Source organism: Pelodiscus sinensis, chromosome 1 (genome assembly GCF_049634645.1).
Source record: "Pelodiscus sinensis isolate JC-2024 chromosome 1, ASM4963464v1, whole genome shotgun sequence".
Classification (NCBI taxonomy): Eukaryota; Metazoa; Chordata; order Testudines; family Trionychidae; genus Pelodiscus; species Pelodiscus sinensis.
The window spans coordinates 36,521,829-36,540,623 of record NC_134711.1 but is presented as its reverse complement, the minus strand read 5'-3'; positions in this window follow the sequence as shown (position 1 = coordinate 36,540,623).

Genomic DNA, 18,795 nt, shown 5'->3' with positions numbered 1-18,795 from the left:
CTCCAGGGTCCCTAGGGTTGGCTGCTGTCGGCAGACAGGCTACTGGGCTAGATGGACCTTTGGTCTGACCCAGGACGGCCATTGTAAGCTCAGGGCTCAGGGTCGGGGGTCTCAGTGGACCCCCTTGATTTTCATGCACACCTTCTCCTGGGTGGCCAGGCTGGCAGCTCTCCTGCCCTAGCCGGCTACCTTCCTGTGCCTAGTGCGGAGGTCGTGGACGAGGCCAGCCTAGTCTCAGGAAGAGGGGGAGGGCTGGGGGGCATCGGGTGGGTGGCTCGAGCCATGCCAGGTGCAGGGTCTGCTAGCAGGATGCTGGCAGGCTTGCACCTGGCACGGGCACCGTAGCCAGCCCGTGCCCCTTTAAGGGGTCCGGGGCCGGGAGGGGGGCAGATGAGTTTCCCTGGTGTCGGCCAGAGTGGCCACCAGGGAAACGTGGGGAGGGCTAGCCTCCCACTAGTTCGAATTAAGGAGCTACACACCCCTTAATTCGAATTAGTAAATTCGAACTAGGCTTAATCCTCGTGGAATGAGGATTACCTAGTTCGAACTAAGCGCTCCGTTAGTTCGAATTAAATTCGAACTAACGGAGCGCTAGTGTAGCGCCTATGAAAGTTAGTTCGAACTAACGTCCGTTAGTTCGAACTAACTTTGTAGTGTAGACATAGCCCATCTCTGTAGTCAGTTCTTCTTGCGGTATGAGTTTTGGGGTTGTTCAGGAAATACTAAAGGACACGTATATAAACTGATGAATTGACATTGGTAGTTTATTCTCCAAAACAAAGTATCTTTTTTTTAAAGTAACTAATAATCCCTATTACAGTGTGATCTAGAAATAGAAATGAAACACATTCTGTACTGAAAGTGAGACAGCTTCAAACCACAATAGCATAGGTTTAAATGACTCTAAGTAAAGTACTTCGCTACAAATGGCCTGCTTGTATCAAATTTCTGATAGCAATTCTTAAAATATGCTTTAAGTGTTACATAAGTAAGATTCAATCAACACACGTACTTTTTCAAGCATACACATATTAAATGCTAGATTACGCTACACTTAGATTATATAAACAAACATAGGCTTACTTTATAAATTAATTGGTATCTCTGTAAATCACTGTTGCTGCTTTGGTATTTTTCTTTAATCACTGTTGCTGCTCAGATTTTTATCAGTCTGCTTTGTTCTACTTTGGTTGTTTTTTCTATCTCTCTTTCTACTGCAACTTTTCTAACTTTTTTTCAGTAGCTCTTATTTGACTCCCCTGGCTGGCTTCCAATTTTTCTATCTTCTCCTGATTGACTCTCTCTTTCTAGTTCAAATCCTGCCTGCTGAGAGCTGACCTTTTATGCTGTGCTCTGACCCTCTTCTAATATACCTTTCTATTCTTAGAAGCAGTTACCTCATTTGCACATTCTTAGTGTCAACCAGAGCTGTTTGACAACTCTGACCTTTAGAACAAGATGTAACCAGTGTGAGTAGGCTATGACTAGCCAGTTGGTCAGCTAACTGACCTTTCTCTAATCCTTTACTGCACATGCTCATTAGCCACCAATTTTGCATATGCTCAATATTGTTCAGGAGCTTCAGGGGATAGCCAAGTTAGTCTGTTACAGAAAAAACCAGCAAGCAAATGGTCTGGTAGCACTTTATAGACTAACAAAACATGTAGATGGTATCATGAGATTTCGTGGGCACAGCCCACTTCTTCTCAATATTGTTGTTTATCCTGGAGCTGAGATTCTGCCAAAACACACACACACAGGGTTGCTACGTCTACACTGGCATGATTTTCCGAAAATGCTTTTAACATAAAAGTTTTTCCGTTAAAAGCATTTTTGGAAAAGCATGTCTAGATTGGCAGGATGCTTTTCTGCAAAAGCACTTTTTGCAGAAAAGCGTCCGTGGCCAATCTAGACGCGGTTTTCCGCAAAAAAGCCCCGATCGCCATTTTCGCGATCGGGGCTTTTTTGCGGAAAACACTACTGTGCTGTTTACACTGGCCCTTTTGCGCAAAAGTCTTTCAGAAAAAGACTTTTGCCCAAACGGGAGCAGCATAGTATTTCCGGAAAAGCACTGACGATCTTACATGAGATCGTCAGTGCTTTTCTGGAAATTCAAGCGGCCAGTGTAGACAGCTGGCAAGTTTTTCTGCAAAATCTTTTGATTTTGCGGAAAAACTTGCCAGTCTAGACACAGCCGGTGTGTCTAGACTGTAGGTTTTTTTTTTAAAAAGTGGCCTTTTTTCAAAAAATCTTCCCCTGCATCTAGACAGCTGCTGCGTTCTTTTGAAAGTTAATCGAAAGAATGCGGCAGTTTTTTCGACCGCAGAAAACCTTGTTTTACAAGGAATAATGCCTTTTTTTTTCAAAAGTGCTCTTTCGAAAAAAAGGCACTATGTAATGCAAACTGTGCTTTTTTTCGAAAGAGAGCATCCAGACTGCCTGGGTGCACTCTTTCGAAAAAGCAGCTTGCTTTTTCCAAAGTACTGGTTGTAGTCTAGACGCTCTTTTTTGAAAGAGGCTTTTTCGAAAGTATCTTTTGAAAAAGCCTCTTTTGAAAGAGGCTTGCAGTCTAGATGTAGCTATAATTGGCTTACTGCCAGGGCACCATCTTAGAAATTCTGGGGTTTCTGCCAATTAGCTGAACTTTTCACCCTATCTCAATATTGAGTGTGCTTAAAATTGTGAATTTAGGGGGGTACTTGCTGGCGGGAAGCAGGGCTGGCCGGGCTGGGTTTAGGGGGAGTGGGGCTGGCTGGGAGGGGGTCAGGAGGAGCGGGGCTGGCTGGGGGAGATCGGGAGAAGGAACCGGCCGGTGGGAAGCAGGGCTGGCCAGGACGGGTTTGGGGGGAGTGGGGCTGGCTGGGAGAGATCTGGGGAAGGAACCGCCAGTGGGAAGCAGGGCTGGCCGGGAGGGATTTGGGGGAATGGGCTGGCTGGGACGGGGTCTGGAGGACCGGGGCTGGCTGGGGAAGATCGGGAGAAGGAACCGGCTGGTGGGAAGCAGGGCTGGCCGGGAGGGGCTCTTCTCTGTACCCTTTCCAATTTCTCCACATCTTTCTTGAAATGTGGCGCCCAGAACTAGACACAGTACTCCAGCTGAGGCCTAACTAGTGCAGAGTAGAGCGGCAGAATGACTTCATAAGTTTTGCTTACAACACACCTGTTGATACAACCTAGAATCATATTTGCTTTTTTTGCAACAGCATCACACTGTTGACTCATATTCAACTTGTGGTCCACTATGACCCCTAGATCCCTTTCCGCCATGCTCCTTCCTAGACAGTCGCTTCCCATCTTGTATGTATGGAACTGATTGTTCCTTCCTAAGTGGAGCACTTTGCATTTCTCTTTATTAAACTTCATCCTGTTTACCTCTGACCATTTCTCTAACTTGCTAAGGTCATTTTGAATTATGTCCCTATCCTCCAAAGAAGTTGCAACCCCACCCAGTTTGGTATCATCTGCAAACTTAATAAGCATACTCTCTATCCCAATATCTACGTCATTGATGAAGATATTGAACAGTACGGGTCCCAAAACAGACCCTTGAGGAACTCCACTTGTTATACCTTTCCAGCAGGATTTAGCACCGTTAACAACAACTCTCTGACTACGGTTATCCAGCCAATTATGCATCCACCTTATCGTGGCCCTATCTAAGTTATATTTGCCTAGTTTATCAATAAGAATATCATGCGAGACTGTATCAAATGCCTTACTAAAGTCTAGGTATATGACATCCACCGCTTCTCCCTTATCCACAAGGCTCGTTATCCTATTAAAGAAAGCTATCAGATTAGTTTGGCATGACTTGTTCTTCACAAACCCATGCTGGCTATTCCCTATCACTTTATTACCTCCCAAGTGTTTGCATACAAGTGTTTGCAAGTGTAGGCACACCTCGAGACTTCTCGGTGAAGACCGAAACAAAGAAGTCATTGAGCATCTCCACCATTTCCAAGTTTCCTGTTACTGCTTCTCCCTCCTCACTGAGCAGTGGGCCTACCCTGTCCTTGGTCTTCCTCTTGCTTTTAATGTATTTATAAAAGGTCTTCTTGTTTCCCTTTATGCCTGTAGCTAGTTTGATCTCATTTTGTGCCTTTGCCTTTCTAATCTTGCCCCTGCATTCCCGTGTTGCTTGCCTATATTCATCCTTTGTTATTTGTCCTAGTTTCCATTTGTTATATGACTCCTTTTTTATTTTGAGATCATGCAAGATCTCCTTGTTAAGCCAAGTTGGTCTTTTGCCATATTTTCTATCTTTCCTACACAGCGGAATTGTTTGCTTTTGGGCCCTTAATAACGTCCCTTTGAAATACTTCCAACTCTCCTCAGTTGTTTTTCCCTTCAGTCTTGCTTCCCATGGGACCTTTCCTACAAGTTCTCTGAGCTTATCAAAATCTGCCTTCCTGAAATCCATTACCTCAATTGTGCTGGTCTCCCTTCTACCTTTCCTTAAGATAATGAACTCTATTATTTCATGATCACTGTCCCCCATACTGTCTTCCACTTTCAAGTTCTCAACTAGTTCCTCCCTATTTGTTAAAATCAAATCCAGAACAGCTTCTCCTCTGGTAGCTTTTTCAACCTTCTGAAACAGAAAGTTGTCTCCAATGCAGTCCAGAAACTTATTGGATAGCCTGTGCCCCGCTGTGTTAGTTTCCCAACATATGTCTGGATAGTTGAAGTCCCCCATCACCACCAAATCTTGGGCTTTGGATAGTTTTGTTAATTGTTTAAAAAAGGCCTCATCCACCTCTTCCACCTGGCTAGGTGGCCTGTAGTAGACTCCTAGCATGACATCACCCTCATTTTTTACCCCTTTTAGCTTAACCCAGAGACTCTCTACACAGCTATCTCCTACGTTCATCTCCACTTCAGTCCAAGTGTGTACATTTTTGATATACAAGGCAACCCCTTCTCCCTTTTTTCCCTGTCTGTCCTTCCTGAGCAATCTGGATGTAGATTTTGGCATTCCTTTTCCTGGAGATCCTGGAGGTTGGTCTGCTCCTCTCAGACCTCGATGAGATCCAGGATCACTGCACATATCCAGGGTTAAGCAATCCTGTGTTTCTGGGCAGTGGCAGCCCTGGGAGCAGCAGAAGTGCTAGCTGCTGTGTGAGGATCTGATGGAGCACTGGGGTCGCCCATGCCTGCCTCGGATGGTGATCTCTCACACAGAGCTTGCAAAGCTGGCCACGTGCAAGAAGCTCATCTCCTGCTCCTGGTATTTTTAAGCTCCACAAGAGGAGAGGAGCAGTGGAGATGCCAGGTTTGTCCAGAGTGGTCAGAGCTGCAGTTGCGAGAGGCCTCTGGAGGCCAATTATTTCAAAATAGTGACACTGGAGTGTACATACTAATGCTATTTCAAAATAACCGTTTTGAAATTAGTGTTATTCCTGATGCAAAGCAGGAGTACAGATTTTGAAATAAGCAGCCTGTTATTTTGAAATAATGGGCTTGGTAGCATGGATGCTCCAATTATACAGTCAGCCTTAGAGGGGTTATTTTGAAATAATGCACTAATGCAGACCAGGGCTTACTGACATGTTTAATATTATAACCAAGTATTCCTATTAACTTAAGCACAAGCTGTGTCTTTGCAAGATTGTGGCTGAAGGCTACAGTCCGTCAACTGCCTCTTTATAAGTATAGCGGGCTTAGGGCTTAAAAAATAGCCTTAACACACTGAGGGTGACAAAAAGATATTAAGTGGATGAGATGAAGAAAGACAAAGTTTGCAACAACAACCTACTATCGTGAATACTCTTCAGTTACGACTCTTCCAAAGAATTATGTGTTAAAAAAGAGCCTCTGCCAGGTGTTTATAAATGTATAGAAGCTTAGCAATATTAAAATCTGGAAAGGAAAAAATTGCAAATATCTAACATCACTATAACTTTATTGGAAGAATGTTTTGTATTCTACAGCATGAAATAGTTCCCTCTATGAAACGCTCACTTCATTTTGACGAGTACAAGCAAATCAACATGCTATTGGCAAAAGGTAGCTCTTGTTTGAATTATGTACCCAGTAGATGTATAATGAGTGCAGAGGAACTGCACCTATGGGGTTTCAGCTTCCGAGAAGGGAGAAAAATCAGAGTGCCCAGCATATTCGCTCTGGGTTATTCAAAGGGGGAGGGGTAGAATAATAGTAAATCCATTCCATGCTGCTCAACATGGTATCTGAAAGTTGGCTCATAAGGCTATAATTTCCTTCATCCAATATTTATTTAAAAAGAGAGGATAAATGGACTGCCATGAGGGAATATTTTATGCAGAAGTAGCTAATCATATTGAGACAATGTTCTGTGCAATCAAATATACAGAGAGGGACGTAGTTAGGTCTGTCACGGTCCACGCCTCTCCTCAGGTCCACAGCCGTGTCATCATGGGGGTCGAGGCATAAATGCCCGTCTCTACTCACCCCTCCCACATACTCTCTCCTCTCCCATGTCCCTGTCTCTAAGGTCTTGTCATCTTTCTCGCACCTTTTTCTCCCGGTTATAGTGCTCCCGCGGTCTGGTCTTACTGGACGTCCACTAGCCGCTAGCCCCCGCCACTTAGGTCCTGACCCAGGACCCTAAGGACAGGGACGAGACTCCCTGACTGGTTGATGGGGCCATGGCCTCAACTCACCAACCCTCGAAGCCACCTTCTGGCTCCAACGCTCAGTCCTGGCTCACTTCCTCTCCTCCGTCACCTCTTTTCTGCGGGTCTGTTCTCTGGTGGATCGCCGTCTTTTCCTGCAGGCCCTGCTCCTTGCCAAGGTGCCACCCGTCCTTCCTCGGGTCGCTGCACGCCTCCTCTCTCACCGATCTCCCCTCCTTCTTCCTGCTTACTCCTTTTCCTCCCTCCCGAGGGCCCCTTTGGGCCTCCTTTGTATCCTGCGCTGCTCTCTGATGCCGAGCCCCTCTGGCTTCCGGCGCCTCCCCTGACGTCATCCCGCGTCTCGGCCTTACCTCTCGTGGCAGCTCCAGAGCAGGCGGTGCATGTTGCTACAGCTTCCCCGCAAAAAGCCGCCGCAGGGCTTCTAGAAGTGCGGGGCTCGGGAATTGCTGCGGCGGCGGCAGCGGTGGTGGTGGCGGCTGTCCCCACAGTCCCATCACAAGGTCCAAAGTAGCTAAACTTGCAGCCTTTCCACTTCAGAACCATGTTTGGTCCGAGTAAGAGTGTAATGCCATTTCTGAAAGCACGCCTATGAACACAGTAGAAACAAACACAGGTAGGCAGATTTGTTGCTTAGAAATCCAAGTCTGCCTTTTTCAGAGAATGCCATGCCCATAAAAGGCTTTGTCTTTTTGCCTGTTCCCAGGGTCACTTACTACTGTTTCCATTGTTTTCTGCCTCTCTGAGGGTATGTCTATACTACCACCCTAGTTCGAACTAGGGTGGTTAATGTAGTCATACGAACTTGCAAATGAAGCCCGGGATTTGAATTTCCCGGGCTTCATTTGCATGTTGCCGGGCGCCGCCATTTTTAAATGTCCGCTAGTGCGGACTCCGTGCCCACGGCTACATGCGGCACGAATTAGATAGTTCGGACTAGACTTCCTATTCCTCGTTCCACGAGGCATACAGATAGTTCGGACTAGGCTTCCTATTCCGAACTATCTAGTTCGTGCCGCGTTTAGCTGCGGGCACAGAGTCCACACTAGCGGACATTTAAAAATGGCGGTGCCCGGCAACATGCAAATGAAGCCCGGGAAATTCAAATCCCGGGCTTCATTTGCAAGTTCGTATGACTACATTAACCACCCTAGTTCGAACTAGGGTGGTAGTGTAGACATATCCTGACACACAGATACACACAGGACTGGACTTCATCTAGTACTTGGGTTGAGTTTGCCACATCATTGAGTGTGTGAAAAATTCAAACCCTGGGATACATAATTAATCTGCCCTAAAACCTGGTAAAGATGCTGCTAGGTCAACTGAAGAAAAATGCCTTCTATCACTGTAGCACTGCACTGTAGTGCTGCAATGGCCACTCAAGAGTTTGTAATGTAGATATGGCTACAGCTGCAACCCATTGGTTTCCTAACTCCTGCATTTGCATTCATTTTCTGGGAAACCTCTCAGCCCACATAGCTTAGCATTCATCAGCCTTGCCACATTCCCCATTGCCTTGGGCAGTGGCTTCCTTCTGTTTCTAATAGTGCGTCTACACTGCAGGGCTGAACTTGAAATAAGCTACACAAATTGAGCTTCGCCAATTGTGTATCTTATTTCAAAATAGGTTATTTTGAAATAAGGAGCATCTACACAGCATTTATTTTGAAATAGAGGACTCTTCTTCCAACTTCCTTTATTCCTCATACAATTAAGGTTACAGGAGTCGGAGTAAGAAGTCCTCCAGCTTGACAGTATTTTGACGCTATTTCAAAATAACTGCTTTCTGTGTAGATTCGGACTAAGTTATTTCCGAATAGAGCTAGTTAATTCGAAATACTGTTTCAGTGTGTAGATGTACCCTAACTATTACTATATAATAAGGCATTTATCCTGAAAGATACTTAGCATACCTATCAGTTTTAAATAAGTCGATGGTTGAATTGTATCAAAGCAGCTTTAAGATTTTCTAGCAGAACAAGTATCAATTTTGCAAGTCACTTGGGAGCATCAGAGTTATGCCTAAAGACAATCAATCTATTTATTATGAATATTATTACCTGCAAATTAGCCATATTTGGGGGTAATGTTAACAAACTGATCCTGACTTTTTTCCAAATTTCAGTTTTGTTTGTAGTTATTTGTCTATAGCTTGGCAAACATTTCTTAGGTTATGGCTTTTTGACAATGTTTGCTTTCCCTATTCATTATCCATGTTGTATAGTTGATCACCAAACCCACATGCAACTTTAATGAATGGCTTGAAAGGAGAGTATTGATTAATGCCCGTATGGCAGGAATTTTTGCAGAAATAAACGTGTGCTTAAATTCCTGCCACTTTCAAGAGTTGCAAAGTGACTGTAAGAATGTTCCATGAATAAAAGTTCTAGGAGGTGATGACTATTTACATCAGAGCTACTCAATTTTGGAAGCTCTGGGGGCTATAGTGATACTTACAACACATGCCAAGGGCTGCAACTTAAGCATGGTTGCATATATGTGTAAATATGTATGCAAATATATGCAAATAGCTTATTTCACACTGACGAGCATGAATATAAAGATTAAGAGAAGACTACACAACACACAGGCCCTATTTAAGTCAGTGCTGCTGATATTAATAAAATGCAATATTTACCCGATTTCCACCCATATGACAGCACTTTTAATGAGCAATGATAGTGCAGGAATTTAACTACTAAAATGCATGTCAACAGAAGACCATTATATTGACCACATTTTTTTGTTTTGGCTCCTACCCACAGGCCACGTGTTGAGCCCCGCATAAACCCAAACCTCATTGTGGGCTGCAAATAAGCCGGCTGCGTGCTGAGTAGCCTTGGTTTACATATTAGTAGATGGAAACACAACTGAGCAATTCTAGTTCCATTAGAGGACAGGAGCACATATACTGACCAACCAGTTCATTACAGTATCATAGTTGTGATATTTTTAAAGATACAAGTTTCCATTATTCTCTGCAGTTGAACTGGCAGTTAAAAAATTCAGGGTTTCCTAGGAACGAAATAATTTGTAAATAGGTTTCTTGTATGTGTAAGATCTGGAGATGCCAGGGATATCTTTATGGTTTTTGTTGGAAAATGTCTGCACTACCAAGCCTATGCTCAGACAATTAACAATAACTAAACATTTTGCTGCCCCTAATATTTTGCAGCTACCACTTCATGCTACTTACACAGTGGAGCCAGCTCTGTGTTTTGAGACATAGATTTATAATAAAACTTTAGTTTTCAGGACAGGTAGAAAAAACAGCTGATCAGGTGATATTTCCTCTTTTATTTTCAGTTGCTCCAACAATAACAGTAGTGTTAAAGATTTCTACAGTGAAGGTTCCACATGGATTGCCTTTCTAAGCAACGTTGTTTCCAAACTCACAACCAGGGCTGTATTTCTGCTGTAGTTTGTACCCTCTTAAGCATCTTCTGTGTAAACTAGACTTGAAAGGTGCCCTTGTGAACTGTGAAGAGAGCAAAGTGAAAATCTAAGACAGCCAGTTGGAAATGAATTCAGCCTTCATATTTGACTCTCCTTTTTGTTTACATTTGCATTAAGCGGTACAGCAGAAGGAGGAACTATGCCCAGAGTAGAAGGGGAACCCCTCTCCTTTGGGAGGCAATGTAGACAGAGTGTCTCCATTTAGACCTCATTATGACATCAATTCATTTTTTATAAAAAATCACAGGCTTGTGGTTCATGAATGTAATAAGCCCTTTAGAAACAAACTGCCCTAGCAATGTAATTTAAGCCGTGCTACTTCCAGGTTTTTTATAATTATATATTCCTCTACCCTAAGAGAACTAGGATGTGTTGTTCATAAGGTCACCATACAAGTGTTTTACTTGAATGGAGAACTCACAGTATTTCCTAGAGTGTGTTATGACTCCTCTGTAATTTAAGATTATTACCTGAAACGGTCATATTTTATTTGGCTTCTTTTCATGTTGACTGAGTGAAAAAGCTTGCAAAATGAACTCCAAGTGAATCTATAGAATGAGGCTCATAAGGCTCATTGAGATAGTGTCCAAAGACTAAAATAATAATAAATCTCTCTAGTGCAGCTGGTCTTAAAGTGAATTAACAAAGGCTCAACTGAACTGTATGCTTTGGGTTCCCCACAGCCATCCCCAAATTTGAAGAAGAGGAATAATTTATGCATTTGAGGGGCTAGTGGAATTTCTGTTTAGAAAGGTAGTTGTTCTTCCAAAGGTATACAATATCACAAAAAGGACTGTGGTTCCCCCCAAAAGTGAGAGGTATTAGTTCTAAACGTCTGCTACATCTCATATTGTCATCAAAAACAAGAATAGTTTCCTCAGATTTCTTGGCTGTAAGTATGAGTACCAGATTGGCAGGGAAGGAGTTAACCCTCCATGGCTAAATGAAGGAGTGTAGTTGTGAGCCTGTTTGTAAGATTTGTAGAGCAGAAGGGATGAGCTGTCTGTGAGGGTATCAGTTCCTTTACCAATCTATATACCAGGGACTTAATTATCAGTTTCCTAATGAGACAGTCACCTCAGAAAGAGTGCATCTGCACAGCACAGTTATTTCAAAATAACAACGTGAGCATCTACACAGCAATTCCGTTATTTTGAAATAATTTCGAAATAACAAATGGCTTATTTTGAAATCTGTAAACCTAGTTCCACGAGGAATAACACTTATTCCGAAATAGCTATTTCTGAATAGCAGCAGCGTTGACGCTCCACTGCTGCTGTTTCGAAATAGCTCCTCCTCAGGACCATTCAAAATAATTACCCCCTAGTTCCTCCTGGGGCTCTAATTCATGGTAGCATGTCCACATTAGGGAAGCCCACCTCAGACTAATTTTGAGGCTTCCCTGCCGTGTAGATGTACTATTCCAAAATGAGGTATTTTGAAAAAAAAATCAAGATAGCTTATTTCAAAATAAATGTGCTGTGTAGACGTACCCAAACTGAGGAACGTGGGAGGGGTCAAATGTGGGTTTATGCTTCCTTTGTGTCTGCCTGTAATCTCAGTTTGGTTCGTGGCCAACCTGACCTGAGTTACAGCAGCCTCATGGCTCATCTAATTTGCATTTGTACTGCCAAAAGTCCATCTTGGTAGCTGAGAATGGAGATAGTTCAGCAATAAATTCCTTTCCCCTCATCAGGCCCTGAGATTTCCCTGTGATAGAGGAGGCATTATAGAGTCAGCTATCTTGGCTTTATTCCACCCAGCAGTCTCATATGGTTGGGTAGTGGGCGGGGTAGATCTGTCAGATTTATGTTCCTCTTAAAACAGCAGCACAAATTACAAGGACAACTAAGGGCTGCTCAGTGAGGAAGCCGTCTTATAGCAGTAGACGTTCTTTGTATTCACTAGCTTACACATAAGGAGATAAAAAGCCAATGTTAAGATAATATGAAGTTTACAAACAAAGAGAAGATAAAGAATGGTCATGTGATGAAGGTATGATTTGTGGAAATGCTGATCAATTCAGGAGGTCAGATTAGATGATCTGGTGATCCCTTTGTGATGGACCCCCCCATGCTTTATGAAATGGTTTTATGGATAGGAATGCACATAACTCAAAAGTGCTTTGGACAAATTGCTTCATGTAACCTATCAATGTTCATGTCAATCTGCTGGATCTATTTATTTTATTCTGGTGTATGTATCATTCTTGTGTGTGGAATTAGACATATGGAGTGTGGAGTGCTTTATGGTTTTTAAATGTGTGAATGAAAGGCAACACGGGTGTTACCCTCAATGTCTTGATGACCAACCGTTAAAGACAAAAGAGATTGTTTAAGTCTTAGCAGTGATTGGTCTGGGGAAGTCACATGCCCACCCCAACTGGCCAGGTGACTTCCCATGCAAAAAGGGAATCTTTAAAAACAATAGGAAAGTAGGAGTCTTTTGTCTTTTGTCTGGCTGGTGTGGCATAGAGACCCTAGGGAAAAAAGAGACTTTCCTGGTTTGGTAGGCTTGCCTGGGAAATAAACAATTTTAGTTAAAGGTGAGTCTGTAGTTAGTTTGTAATAAATTTGTACTGAAGTTTTAGTGTACAATTAGCTAAGCATTTTCTGTTATTTGTGTTTGTAACCTCTGCCTGTTCTCACTTATTACCACTTAAATCTTACTGCTTGTACTTAATAAAAATCACTTTTATTTTCTATCAAGACCAGTGTAAATAATTATTACCTGGAGGAGCAATCAGTGTGTACATTCCCCCTTTCATTGTTAAAGTGGTTTACTTAGTTCATTTGGGGGTCTGATCCCATTTGGGGAGTTGTATCACAGGAAGCTGAGCCCAAAACTGCATTTTCCTTGGACCTGAAGAGATTCAGTGTCTGCATTGCTTCCTAGGAATGCTGTGGGTGGTGTGATTCTCAGCTCTGTACCTTGGCTGGGGGAGACCAGGGAGCTGGCCCAAGAGGACAGGACAGTGAGAATCCCCAGAGACCAAAAAGGAGGGTGTCAGTGGCCTTATCAGCACTCTGGAAAGCTCCCCTTCCAAGAGTCTTTTGTAACCTCACCCAGTCACACCTCTATCACCTTAAATTCTATTCTGTGTCTTGAAACTGCATCAGAAGCCAATTGGAACTGTGCTCTGACCATATAGAATGCTATGAAAGAATAGATATAAAAAATTGCTCCAGGTATCTCAATTTGGACACTCCAAGCTAGCAGATATTTTTGACAATTTTGTTCTGAGTTGCTCTGTGCTTCATTCTCCACCTGTGAAACAGAGATGGTGATATAACCTCAGCAGGGTTTTGTAAAGATAAATTCATTAATGTTAGTCAAAACTCTCATGGTATTCAAATGAGCATAAGAGAATAAGTCTATGAGGGTATGTCTACACTACAGCACTATTTTGAATTAACTTAATTCGAAATAGTTAATTCGAATTAAGCTAATTTGAAATAACACATTTATACACAAAAACTATTTCAAAATAGCATTTTGCTATTTCGAAATAGCACGTCCACACTGAGTGGACCCTGAACTGAAGTTAAGACTGGCCGGAACCGGTGCCGGCAGGGCATCAGGTTAGGACTTCAGTGTATGGGGCTGCTGCCTGAGGCTAATTGAACTCCATGCTTAAAGGGGCCCTGCCCCCACCCCGGACAGACAGTTCTCAGGGTTCCCCGCTTGCTTGTCTACCTCATGAGGGACAGCAAAGCAGTCCTGTCTTGGAGTGCCCTGAGTGCCTGAAGTCAGGACACCACAGCACTTGGCCACATGGAGCCAGAGCTGCCCCTGGGCATGCCGGTGCATCTCATGGGGTCATTGCCATCAGCCCGGCTGCACTTGCTCCAGGCTGCCATCCGCGGGGTCCTCTGGGGGGCTGTCAGGATCCAGGAGGCCTTGCAGGAAAGCATCCACCCCGAGGAGCCCTCAGAGCCTCCCCGCTCCTTCCCACTGGGGACTCATGCCCCATTCCTCCCTCACGTCCATCCACTTACCCCTCCCTAGCCCCCCTTCCTGATGTCAAATAAAAGATATGTATGTTCAGAAAGAGAAACTGGGTTTATTGATCAAAACTGGGGGGGGGGGTGAGGATGAACCTTTGTGGAGACTGGGAAAAGGAGGTGAGAGAGGGGAAGAGAGAGGAGCTGGCATACTGTTCTTGGGGAGTGGGGGAGGGCTGGCTGTCAATGGCTTGCTGGCTCATGTTTTGGGGCCATTGGATCAGGGGCCCCGGTGGCCACTGCTAGCTTTGGGCTGGCAGGCTTGGAGCTGGCACAGGCACTGTGGCCAAGGTCTACCCCTTTAATGGCTCCAAGGCTGGGGGAGAGGAGAGTAAGTTTTCCTGGTTGTGCCCAGAGTGGCCACCAGGGCTCCCTGGGAAGGGCTGGAGGACCCCTATTTCAAATTAAGTGTCTACACAGCACTTAATTCAAAATAGCTATTTCGAATTTGGTGTTACTTCTTGTAGAATGAGGTTTACCAAATTTTGAAATAAGGGCTCCACTATTTCGAATTTATTTTGAAATAGCGGTTTGCCTGTGTAGACGCTATTAAAGTTAATTCGAAATAATTGCTGTTATTTCGAATTAACTTTATAGTGTAGAAATACCCTGACTGAATCAGTCATTCTAAATTCTGTTCAGGGTTTGGATGGGATGTGATAAATAAAGACTGGGACCACATGTTGAACGGTGAGGATAAAATACTGAATAGTTATCTATTCCATGTGCAACATCTAGCCTATGAACTGAATGAAGCAGGGGTCCTGTGAGCCTGCTTTTGTCCCATCCCAGACATGACTTCCCCACACTGTCTTGGTTAGTATTTGTCTCTCCTATTTATATCACCTGCTGCTTTCATGCCCTGCACACCATGTTTTCTCCCTACTCTGCTTTTCTGTCCATTCCCCTTCATTTCCTTTTACCAAAATACCTCCTTCCTTTCCACCACAATCTCCACAACCTATTCCCACCCAGATTGCCCTGAGCTTCCTTTCCTGCCCATCCCCCATCCAGGTTACATTGCTTCCTCCTTCGGTACGCATCTTGGGCTCAAGGACTAGGGGTATGGAGAACACAGGAAGAACATTGTCCTTACTTTCAGTTATGTTGCCCAGTCTCAAGCAGCCCCTGGCAGATAATAGAAGCAGTTACAGGAAAAATCTCATTCGAGCATTTTCACAGAAGGAGGAATGATCAGAGAATTTTGTTATGGGCATCTTAAAAGCACTTAATACTGAGCAAGTGCAAATAGATTTTTTCAATTTTATAATTGAGACAGATTTGGGTGGATTTTCACAGGAACATCCAGAGAAAACTCTCACCATAGAGTGAACCTGATGTCAAATGTCCTGCTCCAAATGTTCAATTCCTGCTCCATTAGAATTTCTCAACAAAGTGATTGTACAGGTTTATAGAATCATAGAATGCTAGAACTGAAAGGGACCACAAGAGGACATTAAGTCCAGTTCTCTGCCCTCATGGCAGGACCAAGCACTGTCTAAATCATCCCTGACAGGTGTCTGTCTAACCTGCTCTTAAATATCTCCAGTGATAGAGATTCCACAACCTTCCTAAGCAATTTATTCCAGTGCTTAACTACCTTTACAGTTAGGAAGTTTTCCTAATGTCCTAATTTCTTAAACATCTCTTGCCGCAATTTAAGCCAATTGCTTCTTGACCTACCATCAAATGTTAAGGAGAATAATTTTTTTCCCTTCTCTTAAGTACGTGAAAGCTATTATCAAGTCTCCGTTCTGTCTTCTCATTTCCAAACTAAACAAACCCAATTCTTTCAGTTTTTTCTCATAGGTCATATTTTCTAGACCTTTAATCATTCTTGTTTCTCTTCTATGGACCTTCTCCATTTTTTCCACATCTTTCCTGAAATGTGGTGCCCAGAATTGGACACAATGCTCTATATGAGGCCTAATCAGTGCAAAGTAAAGTGGAAGAATTACTTCTTGTGTTTTACTCACAACGCTCCTGTTATGCATCCCAGAATGATGTTTGCTTTTTTTGCAGCATTGTTGCACTGTTGACTCTTATTAACGTGCAGTCCACTATGATCCCTATATAACTTTCAGCAGTACTCCTTCCTAGACAGTCACTTCCCATTTTAAATGTGTGAAACTGATTGATCCTCCCTAAGGGGAGTACTTTGCATTTGACCTTATTGAATTCCATCTTATTGACCTGACACTGTTTCTCCAGTTTGTCCAGATCATTTTGAATTCTAAACCTATCCTCTAAAACACTTGCTTCCACTCTCAGCTTGGTATCATCTTTATATTTTATAAGCATTACTCCATATGCCATTATCTGAATAGCTGATGAAGATATTGAACAGAACCAGTCCCAACGTTTATCCCTATAGAATCCCACTTGTTATGCTCTTCCAGAACGGCTGTGAACCATTGAAAACTTCTCTCTGGGATGGTTATCCAATTAGTTATGCACCCTTGGTATAGTAGCCCCATCTATGTTGTTTTTCCCTAGTTTATTGTTAAGAAGGTCATGCAAGGGTGTATCGAATGCTTAACTAAAGTTTAGGTATACTATGTCTGCTGCTTCCTCCTTAACCACAAGACTTGTTATCCTATCAGAGAAAACTATCAGATTGGTTTGACATGATTTGTTCTTTACAAATCAATACTGACTTACTTATCACCTTATTATCTTCCAGATGTTTGCAGATTGATTCCTTAATTATTTGCTCCGTTATCTTCCCTGGCACAGAAGTTAAGCTGACTGATCCATAATTTCCTGGGTTGTCCTTATTTGGCTTTTTATAGATGGGCACTATATTTGCCCTTTTCCAGTCTTCTAGAATCTCTCCTGACTGCCATGACTTTTCAAAGATGGTAACTAAAGGTTCAGATGCCACCTTTATCAGCTCCCTGAGTATTCTAGAGTGCATTTCATCAGGCCCTGGTGACTTGAAGACATCTAACTTTTCTAAGTAATTTTTAAATCGTTCTTTTCCTATTTTAACTTCTGAACCTACCTTCTTTTTCCCAGCATTCACTATTGTAGGCATTCAATCACCACCAATCATCTTGGTGAAGCATCTGGTAATGACAATTATCAGTGACATAACATTGGATAAGAGGAATAATTGGTCCGATTTAGTATGGGAAATCCTTTATTAATAAAGGATTTTTCTATCAAGGGAAAACTCTGCAATGCAGAGTGCCTTCCACTTCTCTATTGTTTGTTATATTTCACAATCTGAAAATCACATGAACTTCAGGGAGCAGTACATTTAAGTGAAAACTATAATCTTGTACAGTGTCAGAAAGACCTGCCATTTTCATCCTCTTTATTATGGGTATTTTCTGAGCACTATAACAAAAAAGAGTTCTCTGGAGTCTGAGATAAGAAGGAACAATTCCAGTTTTCATTCCATTTCATTTTCAATCATCAACATGTCTAAAAGAGAATATTACCATTTTACTTTATTGATTCAAAGTTTCTGTATGGCTCAGTACTAGCTGCAAATATTATATATCATAGGCATAGTTCTGTAATGTTATTTTACAGTTATCAGATATAACAATTAAATTCTTTCCTGATGAACTATAGATATTATGTATTAAATGGCATTTTGATCAGATTGCACTGCAGTTACAAAGCTGAAAGATATCTCATCAAATCAGTGTTGATTTATTTTCTCATGACCCAGTTAAAAAAACACACAATCAAAAATAACAAATACATTCAGTGGCTTTTGGATGCATTTAATAAAGTCAAATCCCCAAGAGAAGACAGCATTAAGGATCTTATTTCATTCAGAATTAAATAATCCACTAACATTTTAAATTTTGTCACAGATGTAAACAATTCTTTGTTCATATTGTCTTTAATATTCTGCAATGTTGTAGTAATATAACTCTTGTGACTTTTGTTGGGGAAACAGCCCACTGACTTAAGAAATGTCCTTACTTATTTTATTTTAAAGAAAGCAATGGACATAGCGGTATTCGTATATTTTATAAGATTACACTGTATTGAAATGACACTAAAATTTAAAAAAATCATCTATTATATAGGGATCACAAAGCTATGTTTCTCCATGGCTTTGCATGATGGTACATTACAATTAGGTATTAAAGACCCCCAGATGAGGAGCCCAAGTTTCTGGTTATAGAATGTGCAGATTTGTACATCCATGTTTACCTGTGCCAAAAACAACTGTTTGCATACTGACATGCTGAATATATGACTGCAGTTGAAATAATCATGGCCACTCAATTTGGCATATATAAAAGACCTTTTAAAAAGTTCCTTTTGGACCTTTTTGTATATATGGTATATATAGTGTGGTAACTATATCTGCCATTTACTGTTGTGATTTAGATATTTTAAAATGTAATAGAAACTTGTGAATTTCTAAAAGTTTATGCTCTAGATTGTGCAAATATTTATGCATTCTGATGTTTTATATTGATTCTCTGCTTCTTTGAAACACAGATAGTCATTTTTAAGTTGAGCAGGAAACAGTTTTTCCATTTTATAAGAATTATTAAGATTCTGAAAATGTCACATTCTAAATTAAGATGAAAACTTAGAATTATTATTGCAAAACTGAAAACTGATTTTTTTGGCCCAATTTTGACATATAGTCTTTTTTAAAAATCTTTCTTAGCCAATGTTTACTAACATTTCTATTCAAAACTTGTTTTGTACACAAAATCTGAAACTTTCCAGTTTGAAAATGTAAA